We start from the raw sequence: 21,515 nt of genomic DNA on the forward strand, positions 1-21,515 counted from the left end.
GAAGGCCTTCGAGATATCAAGGGAGACTGCAAGCGCCTCACCATGATTCTCTATGGCCTCACTCCAGATGTAGGTGGCATACGCTAGAAGATCCCCAGTGGACCGATTCCGGCGGAATCCGTATTGGCGGTCACTGAGTAGATCGTTCGCTTCTAGGTATGCCATAAGCCTGCTGTTCAGTACACGCTCCATAGTCTTAGAGAGTATGGACGTGACTGAGATTGGCCTATAATTGGAGGGGTCGGCACGACTGCCTTTTTTGGGCACAGGCTGCACGTTGGCAAGTTTCCATGAATTCGGTACTTTTCCAGTCATCATCGAAAGGCGAAAGAGGCGTGTCAAGACAGGAGCGAGCTCAGGCGCACAGGTTTTTAGCACTATGGCTGGAATTCCATCAGGGCCACTAGCTTTGTTCACGTCAAGACTTCGCAGCGTTTTAAGAACCTCAGTCTGTCGGATGCGAATTTCTGGCATGCTCACCTCGCATCCAGGTAGACTGGGAGGTTTGGCGCTTGCGGGATCTAGACGTGAGTTTTCTGCGAACAGAGTAGCAAGTAGGTTCGCTTTCTCTGCGGCAGTGTGAGCCAGCGACCCATCCGGTTTCAGCAGTGGAGGAAGTGAGGGGCGGCAGAAATTCGATTCAACCGACTTTGCCAGGGACCAAAACGCTTTACTACCAGAGGGGTAAGAAGCCAGTTTGTTCCCTATACGGCTAACGTGGTCGTATAGTTTATGATATACATAATATTAATCTATTATTTAATAGTAATTTCTACCTGGCAGGCTTTCTACGAAATTTGTTTCTATGTAATGTGTATTCTTTATTCATTCTAAACTAGTAAGAGCCAATCCAACAAACATTTTCAATTTCTTATTCAAGAGCAAATGAAATCCAGGCTGAAACGATAACGATTCCTAAAGAAGCAATTTCATAATCATTACATGTGTCACGCATAATTTTTGAATGGACAAACCCAGAGCACGTCTGTCGCATTGCGTCTCATTACACGAGGCTTTTTCAGCGATGTAACGAAACAAATCCACGGCCCACCAGGTGTAAGCGATCGCTGCCAACTTCGTAGGCTCGTATGGCTCGTAGGCTGTGAGTTTCGAATTTCCTTCAATTTTTGATTTATTGCGCAATTATGGTATATTTTCGTGTTGGGAATTGTTTTAAATTACGTTTAATTGTTATTTATTGGATGTTTATTAGACGTGCGATGTAACAATTATTATTCCATGCTGTTTAAGGTTAGCATTTAATAAATAAATTATTCATTCATAAAACTAGTCAATTGTCTCAATAATCATTTAATAGGATAAAATAACAATTAATAAATAAAGGCAATATTATGTTTAAGACGGTCTTTAGTTTATTTGAACAATAAATCTATTCAGTGGTTTCCAAGTGATTTATTTCAATGTTGTTTCACTTTGAGCCATAATTTATACGACTTGCTGTGTTTGTTAGACAGCATTCTGTGTCCTTGAGCGTTTTTCGAACTAATTGTTAAACTCAGTTTCATATTACTTTTAAACTTTCTTAAGGATATGCGATCGAGGGTTACATATCTAATAAGACTTAGTTTGGCAAACAATAAAGTGCAAGAAAATATTTAATAACTAAGTAGGTAAAAAAAAAAATAAAGAAGTAGGTACAATAAAGATCTGCACCAAAGAGAAAAAAAGATAACTTTTTGAATAAATTTCCCGTAGAAGCATACGTGTCAGCAAGATCACAGGAAATTTATGATGCAAAGGACTTTCCTGCTATCCCTTTTTGACACTATCCCTTAGGTACCCGAAAACACGACCGAATTGTATAATTTTCAATTAATTATAATGGCTATGTTGAATATTCTCATGTAGGATGACGAGAGTTAATTAATGCAACATCACATGTCATATTTATGATATGACGTAATTAATGGTTTAACGATGTCATCGTGAACCGCTAATGGTCATTCGTAAAATCATGCAATCGTGAAATTAACACTCAATTATTACACATCAATTTGTATCAATTCAATTTACACAATATAGATTGTAATTGATACATAATATTGTTAATATGGGAAGTGAAGGCTTGAAAATGTTTTGTATTGTCTCTGCTTTTATATGAGTTTAAACTTTAAAGCAAAGCGGCAGTCTCTGAATATTTGAATGCCTAAATTGTCAAAATATAAGAATATATACTATTTAGGCCCATTTTTATAAACACCTTTAACTTAAGACGATACACAAAAAAAAATCCACTGCTTGGCGGGCGGAGTCTAATAGCTCGCTAACGCGAACGCGGGTGTGCGCGAAGTCATTCTTGCATACTCGCCGCGCTGCCGCTGGCCGACTCGGGACAAACATGTATGGAGTCGTCATACAGTTATAATATTGTTATACATATATTTAATTGTTGAATTATTGGTTTTATTTTCTTGCTTATAAACACAAAATTATCTTCTTTTTAACAACTACTTAGACATTATTAATAATTATTAATTATTATTATTTCGTAATGTTTACTTTATTACAAAATAATACAGGTTATAAATAATCTTTAAAATAACAAAAAATATTGTTACTCTGAAAAAATGAAATGGTAACTAATTACGCGGACTACTGAATTGATTTAGATAGAATTTGATGCTGACGTAGATATTACATCATGCCCAGAAATGAAAGGTACTATTTCTGAAAGAAGTTATAAACCCTAATTCTTCTCAGTCAAAGTCAAGAGTGGAAGATATCGCTAATACAGTAAAACTGATGCGAAACTTTGGATGTTAATTTGTATATTTTTTTGTTAGTTGTTACTTAATCACGTCAAGACTACATTACCAATTTTGATAAAATATAGCTAATTGCCTGGATTTACACATAGGATACTTTTTATCCGAACTGAACACTTCTGTGGGATAAAACAGGATTCACGATATAACCTAATTCCACGCGGGCAAAGCCGCGGTCGGAATGATATTTTTTTAAATAAAAAAATTGTTTAAAAAAAACACAAAATATATTGACGCATGTATTTATTTTTTGCACTCTATTATAATTGTAATTATTCATTACAAATAATCAAAATAAAATAGCCAGAACAAAGTTAGGCCCTGGTAGGATAGGTAGGCAGGTACAGCAATGTGAGACGAACACTGGCTTATTAATTATACCAATAATAATGTATTATAAACATTAAATTAAGTTTACTTTCTAACAACAAAAATACATAATATTAGCTAATGTGAAAACGAATCAACCAATCATCCCACAACAATGAAATATGCACACAAAAATTCATCCAAATCGGTTCATGTGATTAGGAGGAGTGACTGCAGCGCCATTCTCCGGGCCCAATTGTGTTTCCAGATCACCCAGGAACTCAATTTAATATACTTACACAAAATTTTTCGAAATGAAAACTCACATTACTATGTAAATATGAATATAAACCGGTTTTAGTACTAAACAATTTCCCGCACAGGTGTAGTAAGTATAAATGAAATAAATATCAACATCAAATTCTTTATACAACATAATTATCTAACCTACTAAGAAATTCTTGAAATTTTTTCGTATTTTTTTTAAATATAATACTACTCCAACGAGCTCCTGTTCCATAATAGCTGTGTTTTACCTGAAAATAAAACACATATTAAATACTTACCTATATTTGAAGCTTACTTATTGAGAAGGCACCTAGCTTTTTCCGCCTATTTTCCCTCTCTTTCCGTTGTATATATGCTATCTCTCTCGCACACCTCTCCACCAGGTGGCGGGGCGCTCGATAATGTGCGGGCGCTGGATGTTTTTCATTGAGTCGAAATCCACAACAGGTGGACGTTAAGTGTAAGCTTCAAATATAGGTAAGTATTTAATATGTGTTTTATTTTCAGGTAAAACACAGCTATTAAACACTTGACCGTAATTTGAAGCTTACTTATTGAGACCCGTTTGTTACCCACCTGGTGTAGAATATATATGGACGCCAATGTGAATTTGAAAACATAAGTAATTACTTATTTCTTTATTTGAAAGAGTAAGGTGTGCAGATAGTATACCTACCAATAAATCACACAAATTTTTATATTATATAATATATTAACAATCCCAGATGAAAAGTTAATCAAATAAGAACCAAAAAGTTAATCATAATGATTAAAAGTATTAGAACTTATGAGATTGGTTCAAGTGTACCTTAGTTAACCTTTTGGGCTTGAAAAGTTAAAGTTACTACAATTTCCACTATCTTTAGCGTAAATCTGCGAAAGCGCCAGTAACGACTTTCAATTAAGCATTTAGATGTTACTTACAAAATGAAGCAAAAGCTGATCCCGACGAGGCAAAAATACCTCAAACTCAAACCTTTATTTATTCAATTAGAACTCTGCAGAAGCACAATTGAATCATCTTAACATAAAATTACCACCTGTCTCAACTCACACAGTTTTAACCCAACCTGCTACAAGCAGACAAGAAGAGACCTTGGTCCTTACTTTTGGGGTCAGAAATAAATTTAAAAAGGTCACCCCTTGAATAAGGCAATAAAATATCAAAACAGGTAAACGGTTTTAATTATAATACAGATTTTTAACATCCAACCAAACCGTGCGATATCTATTAATGTTTAGAGCCAACGCCACCGATCATAATCTAAACATGGCTAGTACTTTCAGTACAATGCATAAATTATTTATTTAAAACTGATAGGTCATAAACTCTGTACTGAAAACAAATATACTGAACTCAAGAGACTAAAATGATAAGGAGCTTATCTGTGTCCCAAAACTGCAATTACTACAGCCAAGTACGTTACTTCTAATCAATTCGGTTTTAAGATATAATTATGATTTACATCAGAACTTATATACCTACCGAAAGCCTCGGGACTACATAACGTGACTTATTTATAATAATAGTGTTTGTACATAACACTAGGCAGTCAACAGCTATATGAACGTCAGATAGGTAAAGAGCCTTTATCCAGTCAGTAACAAAGGATTTTAACTATAGGTACTTATTCTAAAACAAACAACTACTACTAGCTACTCCGTATGACTTTTGGGTAGACGGAGGCAAATAGGGTTTTTATTCCAACTATATCATTTGATATTTTGAAAATGTACTCCACATTTTCATACCGTCAGAGTCATTTTGCAGATTATAGTGGTGCGGCACTGAACACTGTCTATTAGGTGGCTGGTGCTGCTGACCGGGCCTTCAGTTCCGCTTTCCAGAATACCTTCACCCTTCTAGGTGCTACTACTACTGAAATAGCGGTACTCTATCGCGTCGTTCAGGTCTGTAACTGACAGGATTTCTCATATTATCGTAACAACCCTCGCTCGTTCTAACGAGAACAAATTATCGCCAAGGAATTCTGCTGCAAGATAATGGCAAGAGAGATTATGAGCTTAACTATGCATTATTATGTTCAGGAATATGGTAGATTTTGAATACTATCGTCGTCTGAAAGTATCTCCTTTCGATTAACTTCATTAAGGATGCAGATCTGATCCCATCTTTGTTCCGTAGGAATGCTTCGACAGTCTAAACGTTACACTGGACAAAGAAAATTGCCCTAAATATAGTCGGTTGTTCCAACATCCGTAATATGGCTAGCCTACCTTGCTAGCCCTTGATTGTAACTGCTACCAATGGAGGCATTGGTCTTGTGTTGTCCACAGTTGTGCGAGTGCAAAAATGAAGAACTGAGCTCGTGGGGAGCTATGTCAAATGAATCTGTGTTAAGATTATGACAGTATATGACAGTCGGCTGTGGATGCGAAGACAGGACATTACTTTATTCATCCGTAAACACGCGAGGCAGCCACGGACAGCGATATAGCAAGAACTAAACTAGCAAAGTTTAGTTCGCTTACCAGACTTTGTCATGTTTTAAATGCAGTAGGTATATCCTCTGTATAGCATTGCATTTATGACTATTGATAAACTTAATTCACCCGTAAACACGAGAAGCAGGCACGGATAGCGATATAGCAAGAACTAAACCAGCAAAGTTTAGTTCGCTTACCAGACTTATATTTTAAAAGCCGTATAGTCTGTACTGCATTTCATTTATTGCCCCCCCCCCCTCAAAGCAAAGAAATGAGAAGTCATTTGGCAGAGCTTTCTCGTTAAGGGTAGGGGTTCCAAGTAATATCTAATAATAAGAGGCTTTTGTTTGGAAAGATTGACTTTCCGTTATTTATCCTCTATCCTATGTAACTCAACAGTCAGTATTCTCAGCATTCGTTGAGTACTTAAACGTTTTACGTAAATAGTTGTATATAACTTTATTATACAATATAATAATCCTGGTGGGATGACAAGAAACTTGTCTATCAAACGATTATCCTAATCCCTCAGCGATTTATTGTTTGAGCCCTGAAGAAAAATCTCATGGGTGCAATAATGAGGTTTAAATGGGTTGAAAAAACGAGTCAAATAAATTGCCTACAAGACCGGGCAACTAAAATAGGCCTATGAGAGGTCAACTATACGTAATCAATCGTCATTTGTTACATTCAATCGCTTTGCGATTAAAAAATCTCTTCCGATGTTTTTACATGAAAATTGGTCGGCTAGTGCCATTGAATTACGATACCAAACATACCGTTGACACAAGGCTTGGTGACAATCCTCGAAACCACCAGCCACAAATCATCTGCGAGATGATATTTGATCCGACTCGCCTTCCTTTGTTGTGAATAGGCTTTGCATTGGTAAATACGATTTGTTCAATTCCAATTTCCATAATTGGTAAACCAATGGTGGTTTCCTGATTCCTGAAGCCGTAAACTTTTAGGATACGAAGTATCAATTTCATGCGCCCATTATTTAACGTCTCTAACCTTTATTGTATTTATTAGGTCATATTACTATACTACCCACTGTGAAGTAGATTTCAAAACCTTTTTCTACCTACCTTAGGAGAGTGAAGATCCGATACGGTCATATCCAAAACTTCTTTCGTTGGTCCTCGTTGACGAAAGCAAATATCTATGATCATTTTAATGATCAATCCTTTGTATATTTGCACCAATCGCCATCAAAGCCCCGCGAGGGCTGATATATTCCCCGTGGAGACGGTTGCTATCAAAGCCCCGCGAGGGCTGATATATATTTGCACCATGTCTCCATGAGGTACTGTTGTAATCAAAGCCCCGCGAGGGCTGATATATATTTGCACCATTTCTCCGTGAGGGACGGTTGTAATCAAAGCCCCGCGAGGGCTGATATATATTCGCACCATCTTTTCCATGAGGGACGGTTGTAATCAAAGCCCCGCGAGGGCCGATATATATTTGCACCATTTCCCTGCGAGCGACAGCTGCGCGAGGGATGTTTGTAACTAGAAATAAGTAGGGCCTGCCAAAAAATGCTTAAGAGACACCCTGCGAGGGTGGATTTGACCTGGCTAACCCCTGCGAGGAGTAGTGGCCACATTTATGTATTCTGCTTCGAGCAAGAATACACCTTAGTGCTAATATAAAATTAGCAGTAAATAATCATTTAAATAATATAGCAATTAACAAGGTCCTTTAACTTATTTTCCAATGTTAGCGACAACTGTCCAGGATGAAATAAGAATTGATTTGACAATGGTAATTAATTATTATGATTATATAAAAAAGGACTAACTATTTAATAAATTCATAATTCAAATCAATTCACTAAATTTTTAAAATGAACTTCGATTCATATTTATTTTTGTTCATGCAATCGATGTAACATTTAGTTGCTTTATATCCGTTAACATTCCTTACGAACGCAACCATACCGTCGTAGGACGTTATATTTAATTGCACAAAATAATCTCCACTCACCCGCAATCTTTTACTTTTTGTCAAGGTGTACAAGTTTATAATATTATTCTAAAACGTTAGAAGTGAATTGTAAATCCTTTGAAATAAATGTATCTAAATCTAATTTATATTAAGGTATCTCGATAATTATATTATACGATAACCCTTTCAGCACAAGTTCAGTAAACCAAATAATTTAATTGTAAAATTTTGGTACTTACTCGTTTTAACAAAAAAGTTGCATCATTTGAAACATAGGAAACGTAATTTTCAATCAAATTAGCCGTGTGTAATATGTCTATTTTCACATAAAAACGGATCAGAATAATACTCATAAAAGGACACGTATAGACTTCGGATAGTTTTGAATGTGTGGTACATTCATGGTACGTATCTACTATACATGAGCGAATTCCATCATTATTCAGTTGAGCGGTAACTCCCGTACGATTTATAAAATAATATCACAACATGTTCTGACATGTCGTGACTTCTTGGAGCTGACTCATCTCGTTCGATAATTTTTAGTAATAAACTATGATAGGAATTCCGAACCGTTCCTAGCGATAACGACAATGTAATAAAGTCCACGTGTTTTCCACGAAAAATTCACTTGTAACATTGTAATAAAAACACATTATTAAAAATGAAATAAAATAGTAAAAATATCTATATACAAGAGAGGGTATTTGATATATCTAGTAATATCAAATAATCACAAAAGTAATATTAACGATTCGAGTAAAGCCGAACGGTAACACCGTTAAAATAGCTTTACTCACAGTATTAAAAATTCAAATATTAATTAGTACATATTGCATAATGAAATATTTCAAAAGAAAAGTTTCTATTTCAAGTAAAATGTAACGGTTGTATCGTTAATTTTAAATATCTTTATTCATGCTATTAAGTATTTAAGCATATTGAAAAATAAACTATTGCTGAAGGATTCATTAAAAACCTCAGCATTTTAAATAAAGTCCAACGATTATACCGTTGACTTTAAAGATTTTTACTCATTTTTAAGTAAAATATCATAAGAATAGATTAAAAATAACTCACTGTATCGATCCGACGGGATACACTTTTTAACACTTTTAGCACTTGCTTTAAGCAATACTTAATACTTAATAGCACCAAGGTTGTAGTCTTGTAGACAACCTTCTCGCAGCGGAAGCTAGACGCCAATGAAAAACATCCAGCGCCCGCACATTATCGAGCGCCCCGCCACCTGGTGGAGAGGTGTGCGAGAGAGATAGCATATATACAACGGAAAGAGAGGGAAAATAGGCGGAAAAAGCTAGGTGCCTTCTCAATAAGTAAGCTTCAAATTACGGACAAGTGTTTAATTCCATATTACGTCCACCATACTTCCACTAAGTTCACCATAATTTTTTATTTCTTTGCACTTTGTTGCTTTTTGCTAAAAATGGAATCATGCGATAAAACCAGTAGAGCGTTGATAACATACATTTTTGACTGAATAAAGGTACTTACGAAGGAGTGGGTTCACATTGTGAACAATCAGTGGGTTTATTTTCCTTCTGGATTCCGGATTTCTGAAAAGATTGTTTATGCTATAAATGAAAAAATCATACACATTCGTTATGTACTTAAAACAGGGGTACATATCAAACATCGTCTATAATACAATTATCATCAAATTTAAAATAAAACCAACTTACTTCATTAATTTGTTCCAATTGTAAGCATTCTTTTTCCTCCAACCTTTATGTTTCTTCTTCTTATTTTCTTTATTGTCCCCATTTGTCTCATTTTGTCTTATCGTGTTGTCACCCTATTTTACGATTGCGCAAGCGACACAAGTTCCCCGTGTGACGGCCGTAGCGGGAATGACTCGTGCAGCGATCGGGGTAGGAAGGTACAGGGCGGCTCTCGCTATATTGGCTGGTCAGGCGCTAATTTCAAGTATTTCTTGTTTATTTCAAAACCATCGCATATTTCAAAATTCTAACACGGTAGACGTATAGGTTGTATATTTTATAGTTAATATCCAAAAAGTCGTAACTTTACGTTTGTTATTTTGAAGATGCCAGAGATTAAAAAAAAATAACAATGAGAACTTTGTATTTTTTTTCTATCGAGAAAATATCATGGAATCATGTTTCTAAAACGGTAGACGTATTGTGTTACTATTGAACTTTCTTGTCAAGAATTTTCATCACGACAACTTTAATAATATAAAAATTACGAAGGTTTAAAAAGGGCCGTAAATGTTAGAAAAATTAATTCATCACCTTAAGGCTAGACTTCAAAAAACAATGTTCTATTTCTTATTTATTCCCTTAACCACAGACTAATAATAATATACTACGTATACAACAGACGGTTCACTCCATACAAAAAAATATGCACTATAAATTTACGCAATTAAAGCGCCAGTGGGGAATAAACGTACTACATGTTCGATTATATCTCTTGGTATTTTGCTTTTAACACACTAGATGGCACGTTAAACACAGACTTGATGTTCTTTTCCTTCCAGAGCCACTAGATGGCACTAATGTAAATATATGTACACGTACCTTTTATTTTCAAGTCTTTGGCGTCACACTTGACAACTGTCAACTGTCAACATAATATTTTGTACAGTGTTGCCAACTCAGTGAAATTTCCACTACATCTGGTGGTTTAGCTCCCCCATTTAGCGGACAAATATTGGTTTTAGTGGCTGGTGGATTTTCCTAGTGGTTTAGATGAGTTCAATTAGTGGTAAGGTACGAGTTTCAACCAATAGAAAGATTTACATAAATACTCAAAAAGAACGACTTGAACTATGTGAAACAAGGGTATGATTTTGTGTCATGTTGGTAACAGAACGAACATACGGGAATTCCCCGAAAGTTGTTTGTCTATTGCTTGAATATTTTTGATTATAGACTTTATTACTATTGATCTAAAGTATGATTTGATTCAAAAGGTTATATGTACATTGTACATTCTTTATTTGTGTACAAAAACAATCTGTATAAACAATCAGTCGGTATTGGTAATGCCGCGGCCGCGCGGTAGCCTCTAGCTTGTCGTATTTTAATTAATTTTGTGAAGTAATATAGTTTTACCTTAAAAGGGTTTTACATTAAATATGCCGAAACCACACAAAAATTTCTTTCATAGAAATTTATTCTTCACATACTGAAACTCTAGAAGAAGATTCTTCTGAAGATGATCTTTAAATACATATATTGTAACAAAAATAAAAATTACTTAGTTCAAAATAGATGTTATTTACAAATAACTCGCAAAAAATTCGCCAACGGGCATTCAATATTTACATGTCTCTGGATATTTTTTAGTGTTTTTTCTGGTGGTTTTAAAGACCGATTACTTTAGTGGATTTCTGGTGGGCCACGAGGCTCCAATATGTGGGTTCGAAAAAAAAAGTTGGCAACACTGATTTTGTACCTACTCGGATTTTTAATTAGACAAAGCTGACTCACAGAGTACCTACATTATTATGACTGGTATTTAGTTCAGTTTATTTACGAGATTCTGTCAAAACCAAAACGAGAAGCTTTGTTTGTTTTCGTTTTTAATTGTTGACTAATATTTTAAAAATAAGTGCTAAATATGATTGATGGACTGTGAGGTTATGTAGAATCTACAGGCAGAAAATAAGCTTTATATGGTAAACTGATATTTTCTCTGAACATAAATTTTTACAAACATGATTTTTAATGATTGGTTTCTGGATTTGTAACCCAATATAAGATTGTTTTATTACAGACTTATTGCTTACGTTCGCAATAACAAATTTGTTCAAGAGAGGAGAAGAATTAATCCATCCCAAATGTAAATACGATTCTCCACAAAAACATTGTAGACACAATTATGGATTTATGGATTATGGATTTCTACATTTGCTACTAAGAAGGATATGGGATCATGAAGGATTTCATCTGTTTTAATACCAGAAAAATGGAATGAGCGCCGTGGCCGTGACTGTGTTTGGTACATAAAGAATGACAAACATTCAACTTAAAATTATTATGAGTGCATTACGGGCAAGGGCACAATAAGTTGCCCTTTGACTAAGATGTACTTAATTTTAAGGAACACGAAAATGGATGGCTAGAATAGGTATAATCGCATACATAGTATTTATTTCTAGTCTGTTGTATAAATAATCAAAGACTACAAAATAATTATATAGTGAACTATGTCTTTAATATTAATTCTACAGTTTACAGTGTAGTGTGTAATCTATTGTATGTGTGCGTCTAGAATATATAGTCCTGTTGTTCTACAGTTTAAGCAGTTCAATACAAGCTTACAGTCGAGTCAAGTGTTTCATTAACCACCAACCATTGCATGGCAACCCTGCCAGTTTTGTAAATTGTAGTCTACCTAACCTGACTGTTGGTTTTGATTTGTATCACACAAAGAATACTATACCAAATTTCAAGAAATAAGAATTAAATATTTGATTAACTTTTACTAATATACAGGAGCTTATACATCAAACAAGACCAAAGCAGGGCTTTGGAGAAAGTGTGTATGGACAAAGACCACAATACATATTGTGCGGACAACTGCATGAAAAGCATGCAGTAAGGGACATTAAATAAATAAATAAATAAAACATATTTATTGTCAAGATCACAACACGAGATACATTTATAAACGAAGGAAAAACAAAAAGAAATAAAAAGAAAAATAATTAAATAAAAATAATCTTATTCCTAAGAACTGTAATGTGGCAGTGAGTGACCTGACAAATGGAGCCAACTCAGTATATGATGGCAAGGTGATTAATACCTCACCACCACTGATTTTCAGTGACCCCAAGTGACTATTGGAGTTTCAGTCTAGAATTGTATATAATGATAATTTAACATGAGTATATTATGTGAAAGATATATTTCTATTAATATGATAAATACTTATAAATAAATACATCAGTTAAAACATGATATACATATATATATATGTATAGGTAGATATAATATCAGTATGTAATTATGTATATACTTAATGTAAATAAATAAAATGAAATTATGTATATGTTACCGGAAATGTATGAAATCAAGGAATTGTATACAAATCCTAGTGGTCTAAGATCCGAATATAAGTCGAAATGCAACGGCGTGATAATAGAATGAGACCAATTTTATAATAAATTAAGTGTATTAAAAATAGTTTGACTGGAAAAATCCTGGACAGGATATTTTTTATTAATTATTAAAAAAAATTATTTTAATATCCTAGTAAATGTATAATCTTCCTTGGAATTATATATAATTCCAATATCGTATTAGGAAATGTATATAAAGTAATTAATGATTTCTGTAATAAAACACGTTGTTATTTTTTTTATTATAGCACTTATTGAGACAATCGGGTAACAGTCTTACCGTAAAATAATAATAATATGTTCATATTATCTTACTAATTAACATTTCTTAAATCAACTTAAGTTCAATCAAATCAAATTTTCATTTATTAAAGGATGCTATTACCGATTTTTAACAAAAAACGTTATTTTACGGTACCATTTTAACTCAAAGCAATTGCACGTGAGAACAAAGTAATATCTTAATTTAAAGATAATATATTCAGATCTACGATCATCTTATAAAAATTGTACGACGTCATACAAAATTGTCGCTGAAATACGATTTTCCCAGCACAATGATCGCATAAAATGCAAAAAATCAAAGACTACAAAATAACCGTGTACCGTTTTAGAGCCCATGCTCTAAAACGGTACAATTTTAAGAAAATTAAAAGCCTAATCTATCTTCTTACCTATAAATTATTGAGGGATATAATATAGTCCTTTATAGATTCTGATAATTTAGATAGATAATGTGACGAATTTAATTTATTTAATTCCGACTGTTTCTCGGAATAACATACCTACATTTACTAAGAATTGCATACAATGCCGGGTTTAATATATTGCCGGTAACATAATATTATGTATGATAATAATTCTTAAAAAAGTATTTTATACATTTCTTAAAAAGCTTCGATATTGTATACAATAATACAATTCATATTCAAATTGTTGTAAAATAGTCCCACTTTTTTAAGTTGGTTGAATACACTAAAATACTTATAAGGATCGTACCTACTAATAAAAGTAACAAAATGAATTTTTTAAAGTTCCCAGTTCTGTATAGTTCTAAAAAACACGAACCTAACCTAACCCACCCCCTTATCCAAACCAAAAAATTCTGATTACGAATTTTCGGCATATTACAAAATGCCGGCCGTTTGTAATTCGGCGGATTATACAATCCGATTGCGACATACATACCCCTCGTCCCGCGTACCTTGACCTTCCAATATCTTAGATGTTTTACATTTCCGACTGTTAGTTAGGAAATGTATGGATTTCCTAGGAAATGTGTACTATAAAATAATTTATTTCACACATTTCCATGCGATTTTAGGAATTACATACATTTCCTGGGAATTTTATACAATGACGGATTACATACATTTCCGTTAACATATACTTACAATGTTTATAATTATAATGATAAATAGGCAGAAAATAACGGTCTATACAATGTTATGTTATATTATAACCAGTAAATAAAATAAATATTTAATTAAAGTTTATGTGTAAACTGTAATTCGATACAAATGCAGGGTTAGAACAGGATTTTAAAATATGTCTCCGGTATTGGAAACGAAAATTATTAATATTTGTCAAACTGGTTAAATGGTGGTGGAATGTTGTTCCAACACTTATGGCTCTTTCAATTTATGCGTTTCGTATCGGACCGCTAGTCGCTACAGTGCCGAAGCTGTGCGTTTGTCGTACGGCGCACGGCCGGTCGTTTGTTTTCATACAAAATGCACGGTGCGGCAACAGCGCGGCGTCCGTACCGCGAACGCTCGACAGCAGGACGGCAATCTACAGATCACCCATATTTGGCAATCTCGCTTCACCTAATGGCCTTGTCTGTTCAAGCCGAAATGAATTAATTACCTACTGCAAAAATTAAATAATTTAGATTACCTGGAAAAGACAAGGAAAATAAACTTTAAACAAGTGTTCGACCGATTATTACCAAGTAGGTAAATAAATTAATGACAAGACAAGGTAATTAATGCTAATAATTTCCTAAAGAAAACATTTTTTTCAAAATTTTCACATAATAGGTACTAGTAGGTACCTAACTAGACTCAAAAGTTTATGATAAGTCAATGAATGATAAATAGAATAGGTATGTTTAAGTAAAATGAAGTAGTTTATTTTACAATAAATTAATCTTATAAATTACCAACTTTCATTCTACGGCTTCAACCGTGTGCCTTATTTAATCCCTGTTCCTACACCTTGAATCCTATTTATGCAACAAAATTGAGATGTCCTTTTTCAACGTAGGTATGTACCGTGTATGTATATCGAAATTTCCGTCAAAATCGGTTCAGACGCGTGCGGGAATACCTATTTTCTCGTGGTCCCACTATTTTCTATTTTGTCCTACTATGACGGAGTAACTTTCGTATTTATCTACAAAACAGAAATGATTTGATTGTTTGTTTGTTTGTATTGAATAGGATCCGAAACTACTGGATTGATTTGAAAAATTATTTCACCATTCGAAGCAAAAATTATACCTACCTGATGAACATAGGCTACTTTTTATAACGGGAAAATACTTCATTCTTATGGGAATCGATGTCGAAATATTTAATTTTAGGCGCATAAAGAAAAAAACGCAAAGGATCATTCAAAACCTTTTCTACGGTTTAAATCTCAAAACTTTTTGGTTCATACTTCATATAAAGGTAATCTGATAGGATTATTTAGAAAATAAAACAAGATGACGTAGGTAGGTATTTAACTTTAGTTTCGATTTATTATCATTATGATGATTTCTTGATATTCTTAACGACGCGGTTGGCGCAGAGGTAAAGTAACTGCCTACTGTGCTGACGGTCGCGGGTTCGATCCCCGGTCAGGGCAAATATTTGTGTGATGAACTTGATTATTTGTTTTTGGGTCTGGGTGTTATCTATATATGTATTTATAAAATATTAACCTTTAAGTATGGACGTCATTTTTTCTTAACACTACTGCGGACGTGGAGTCTCACAGGCTCCTATATGTACATACTTTTTTTTTGAGAATTTGATATAAGGTTGCTTTAAAGCTGATTGGATATTGAATTTAAGGGATTTAGCAATAAAATAACGTGCTTATGTAATCAACTTTTATTAAAAAAAATATAGAAATGTAAAAAATAAAAAATCGTGACACTTTTAAGTCTAAATTTACTTAGGCTACATTTTTAGATATTAAAAACAGCCAAACTTATGACTATAACAAAATGAGTCTTTTTTTCTTAAAATATAATATATAAGGAACCAAAAACACAAAATACCTACTTCCGGTAACTAATACAAAAAATATTGACAACGGTCTAATAACGCTAATTTATTGGCAGTCAGTGCACAAAGGTCTAGAACATTGGAGACACACAGGTTTCTTGCACCCAACACAAACATAGGTAGTTATCCTATGTTTTTTCGCGGGACAGATTCTACATGCTCTTCTGGACCCTTGAATGGTTTCTTGATCCTGGACACCATCTGTAACCATATCATTACCTAAAAAGCGATTCATAGTCAACCTCAGTTCTCTTGGCAATGAAGTATTTATAACACGTCTTTGCACATGAGGCACTACAAGCACGAGTGCTAGTTTTTTTTTAAAATCTCCTCTTTCCACAGCTTTTGGAACTGTCCGATTCTTCTCCTAGGACCTGGGGCCTTAGACAAAGTAACAATTACAAAACGATAACGAAGTTAGAAATCGCAAAAATGTATGGGATTGACATTAGATAGACCACGTGATCTAACGCGGCGTATGTCAATCCCATACATTTTTGCGATTTCTAACTTCGTTATCGTTTTGTAATTGTTACTTTGTCTACAGGCCCTGGTCCGGTTCCCGGTCCTGATCTTGGTCCTGATCATGGTCCTGATCTTGGTCCTGATCTTCATCACTGTCACTCTCATGATTTTGTATTAGTTCGGACTCCAATATAAAAAAAAACCTTCAATATTCTCTTCATTGTCAGACTAATCCGTAGCGAACAACTCACTCACTTTTTGTTCGAAAGTTGGATCAGCGACACGGAAATTTTTTGCGCAGGGCCCTGAACAGAAGTCGTAGACGGTAGTTTTGATGAAAAATTAACGGCATTATTTATAATTTGACATTTTGTACTACAAAATCTGAAACAAACATAATCGCCCTTATAAAATATATTATATGACAACAATGGACGTGTAGCCTGACAGGCTCCAGTCCATTTTTGGATGGTTATTACTCACGTAATATTCACCGGACGACACAACCTCCTCCCTCGTTGGTAGTTTGGCAACTAAAACAAAAGCTACTGAGCCGCTCAATCCCGGGGAGTGGGGGGAAATAGGTGAAACTATGAAAACGTAAACATTGAGTAGCCTGTGAGACTCCACGTCCATACTTAAAGGTTAAATTATATTTATCGTCGTCTAGTACCCACAACATAAGCCTTAATTGAGATTACTGTGGGACTAGGTCGATTTGTGTAATATTGTCCTTTAATATTTATTTATAATTTATATACTTATAATTAAATGTGACTAGAAATAATATACTTACTACGGTTTAAGTATAGGTTGTAGGTATTATGTATATTATTTTGTAATGAGATCTTGCAATCAAATATTCACACAATCTCGCAAGTTTTCCGACAATTCATTTTTCGTATGAAAACGATCAATACACTAGGTACCTACCTAATATAAGCCGCTACAGGAACGCAGTTAGTAATAATTAATAACGGCTTTAACCCATTTACAATATTTTTTATAGGTACTGCAAAGGCAATGAGGTTAAATGTATTAAAAACGTAGTATATTATTATTAGTCTGTGGTCTGTGATATTATTATTAGTCTGTGTTAAAAACGTGAAAAGTAACGTAAAAACGTCTTAGTGCCATCTAGTATTCGTTTAGCATCGCCAAATCGGAGGAGAATAACTTGTTTATAGTAGTTTCATGAGATGGCGTTGTTTTGAATATAAACTTTTCTGTAAAATTAGTTAAAATCGAGTGAAAATTAAATTAAATAGGTAGGTTCCATTTACAAAAGTATGTAAAAAATTATAAAAAGCAATGAAATTGCAATTAAATCTAATTTTATTTTTTGCTGGTTAAAATGATACACTTAGCGGCATCTATTGGTAGACGGATGGCATTAATCGTCTTTTGTATGTAGTGCACCAGACATGCCTTAACTATTAGCTATTTCCTTAAATTCAAAACTAATTTTCTCCGTCATATTATATTTTAAAGAAAGTCAAGAAGGCATTTACATATTTTGAAATCCATGCGCAGTTATTAATTTTAACTCTTTTCCTCCGTCGAAGCTGTCAGTTTATCTCCAAGCGCCAAACATAAGCTGTTTGCCTACCTGCATCTCAGCAGACGATGTAAGCAGCAATATATTCACAATATTCGAGCAATCCATGCAGTATGATTACGTGACGTCACACCACATCGGCACGGTCGACAGGAAATTGCTTTTTGCTGGTTCGCAGGGCGGAAGTATGTCCGCTTTGAGTGGACTGGCTGTATTGCAACATTATGTGTGTCGGAACCAGTCAGAACTGTTAATATCATTTGTATGATATTTGCATTATAGCATAATTATGATTTTATTCGCGTAGCGGAATACAATGCGAAAACGTATGCAAATGACCTATTTATTCAAAGGATCAGCTCTGTTCAAGTTCTTAACCGTTCGATTTAAAACTTCAAAGTTCAAACTTTAAAAATAAAATGAAAGCGTAAGCCGAATTCGGATTAGTAGTCGAGTCTGGACAGAGAAGTATATCTAAAATCTCCGATACGTTAAATAAATCAGAATAAAAAAGTTACATTTCTTTGAATAGCATGGAATCTATCTAGATCTAGGACATTCTGACAAATCTCGTGAGGCAGATAGCATTCACGCCAACACATTTGCTTTATCCGATTATCCCGCATGCAGCCTGACGGAATGAAGGTTGGGCACTTGTTGGAACGGTTTAGTAATATAATATTGTAAATTTGTTAGACAGAATGTTTGTACTAAATTGTAAATTAAATTTTAAAATGAGGTAATTAATTTATAATGACAATCTTGTGCACCTTTTATATGAACATATTATTTGTTTTTTTTCTTATAAAAATGCAGAACTCTATCTTATAGGTGATGCAATAAATAAATAGTCAAAAATGAAAAAGAAAAAAACGTTCAATAATTATTTTTAAAGCCCAAGCGTTTCAGACGCTCTAAGCTTTCGATTTCGACTTTGAAGTATGCAATGAGTATTTTTTTAAGTTCCTTAACTATATAATAAAATCCTCTGCTACCAACTGTTATTTTGTATGTATAAAGCAAAAACCCGCAGACATTTTTATATGTACGAGAATTTTGTCGTTGTAAATCCTCTGAAAGGGATATAGACACATGTAGGTATATTTATTTTATTGTTCGAGTGGCAGTTTTCGAGCATCCAACATATTTTAGTTTTTTTTTCCGAACCATTTCATAAAATATACAGCTCTCGCGTGCTTGTATTTAATAGATACGTAAAGTAAAAATATGTACATTGTTGAACCTAGAACCTGAATCCAGAATCATATGTAAACAAACAGTGGTGGAATTTCTTGGGAAATCATCAATTTTAAAATGGCTAAAAATAACTATATTGTATTCCAAACAAAAGATTCTTATTCCGTGCGAGCAAACTAAACGGATCCGCTGTACTTTTCCAAAGCTTATGAGATTTAGAATCCATTATTACACACATATTATACCGATTGAATCGTATAAAGTATTTAAAAATTGAAAGGGGAAATGTAAATGCGCATTCTCGTTACAGCGTCATTATTTATGCAGTGTATTCAATTAAAGAACTCTGAGAACAATTTCGTGGCTGCATTCATATAGGAAATCGGCTCACATGTCTTTCCCGTAAATATAGATATGGTTTGAATATTTTCTTATATACACCATTAAATAGCTAAAGTACGCAGTAAATAATATAGTTATTCTTTTGTTTTAAAACGTTTTGTCCAAAATCCTCATTTATTTGGGTACCTAAAGGGTGTTTGGTACCCGTAGGCTTTATGCTGATGAATAGAATATATTCTCGAAGACATAATTAAGTATTGTGTCATTGTATTTGATTATTAAATTAAGTTGTGTAATTGTCAATTAAATGATTAAGAATAGAAAAATAAAACGTATATTCAAAACCATAACCTAACAAAAAACACATGATTCATTGCTAAATTATTAGTAATATTTTCTTCAACCTTGAGAAATTCGAAGTGGTTCGGTCTCGTATGCAATATCACACTATTGAGGGAACTGATATGAGCGGCAGTCAAAGAACGGGGAATATTTCAGCCATTCTACGATTCCGCAGAGAGACTCCCTACATAGACGATCTACAGGGAATTGTGAATAATGTGACGTCATTTTTTACAAATGTGAATACAAGATATGTGTAAGTTATTAATGTTTGGATTTTGTACGTAAGTAACTTTTACTCACTAGCAGAACCTGTGTTGTTTTCTATTGTAAATAGTCCTATAAATGAATTTTGATTAAATTTCACTTACGCAATACGTATTTAAATAGGATTATTCTTTGTAGTTAAAAAAAATGTTTTAATGCACAACCCATAAAGGGTTAAGTAGTTATTATATTAGAAATTAAAAAAAATGTAGCTGAATTGCGTATAAAGAAGGTATAAAGTATTAAACATAAACCAATTAGGACGTCGATTCGAATAAGAATAATTGTACGAACAAAGAACGTAGATATTGATAAAATAGTTCTTGTATTGTTCAACGTTAACATGACGTACGCGTAGTCCCAAGATACACTTGAAGCTTGGTCCCACAAGTTCTTTATTGACGTGTCTCAAAGGTGTACGAGCCAGGGATTGATTTCCGCCTCTTAGAATAGCTATTATGCGGCTGCATGAAGAAAAGCGACGTGTATCTCGTCAATCAATGTTTAAAAATAAATATTACCTAGTACCTACCTTGTAACGCAAATTCTACGTGAAAAGAAAAACAAATTAATTTTTACAATAAAATTTCGGTACGGCTGCGTCATCATTCACGTTTATATCTCCGAACTTATTCAAGAAGAATTGTTAAATTAAAAAAGTCCAATCTGCGAGGATCGTTTACAAAGTATTTAGTCTCGTGTAAAAATGGAGAAAAATAATTATACAAAGTAATATTTTGTTTTCGCCGCTCTGTTTACCTGACAATGATATCGTGTTTCCGCGTGACTAGCATTTATCTGAGGAAGTGCTTTATTCAATGGAAAAATAACTTTAAAAGAGCCACGTCCATTTGAACTTTGTTGAAAAATTATATTCCAGGAAATGGAAGCGATGTGAAATTGTAGCTCGATGAAATATTGTTTACTGTACTAGGATACGATACAACTAAACACAATTTATACAGCTACGTATCTTTGTTTTTAAACTTTTTTATTATTGGATATATTTTCCATACTTAAATGTAACCGTGTACAATTTTGTAAAATTACTAATAAGTTTTAAGTATATCAACCCTTTTTATGGTGAATGGTCTATTACTTTCATTTATCAGTTTACCACCGATTCGGTAAGCAGTATTTTATATCTCAATATCACATAAAACTTTAAC

General features: G+C 33.8%; 1 protein-coding gene and 2 long non-coding RNA genes across 3 annotated transcripts in view; 1 reads left to right on the forward strand and 2 right to left on the reverse strand.

Annotated features, from left to right (window-relative positions):
- Positions 1 to 21,515, reverse strand: part of LOC149902757 (Kv channel-interacting protein 4) — a 106,911-nt gene that overhangs the window by 14,540 nt on the left and 70,856 nt on the right. The gene's annotated exons all lie outside the window — the stretch shown is intronic.
- Positions 9,149 to 10,061, reverse strand: LOC149902759 (uncharacterized). The gene is made up of 3 exons (XR_016457449.1): positions 9,488 to 10,061; positions 9,300 to 9,361; positions 9,149 to 9,225 (listed from the first exon to the last, which is right to left on the reverse strand). It is a non-coding gene; the product is annotated as an uncharacterized LOC149902759 (long non-coding RNA).
- Positions 10,126 to 12,103, forward strand: LOC149902760 (uncharacterized). The gene is made up of 2 exons (XR_016457481.1): positions 10,126 to 11,451; positions 11,550 to 12,103. It is a non-coding gene; the product is annotated as an uncharacterized LOC149902760 (long non-coding RNA).

The sequence above is a fragment of the Colias eurytheme genome, chromosome 14 (genome assembly GCF_061535395.1).
Source record: "Colias eurytheme isolate Ceu_HAF_F1 chromosome 14, ilColEury1 Martin Lab GWU primary, whole genome shotgun sequence".
NCBI classification, from domain to species: Eukaryota; Metazoa; Arthropoda; class Insecta; order Lepidoptera; family Pieridae; genus Colias; species Colias eurytheme.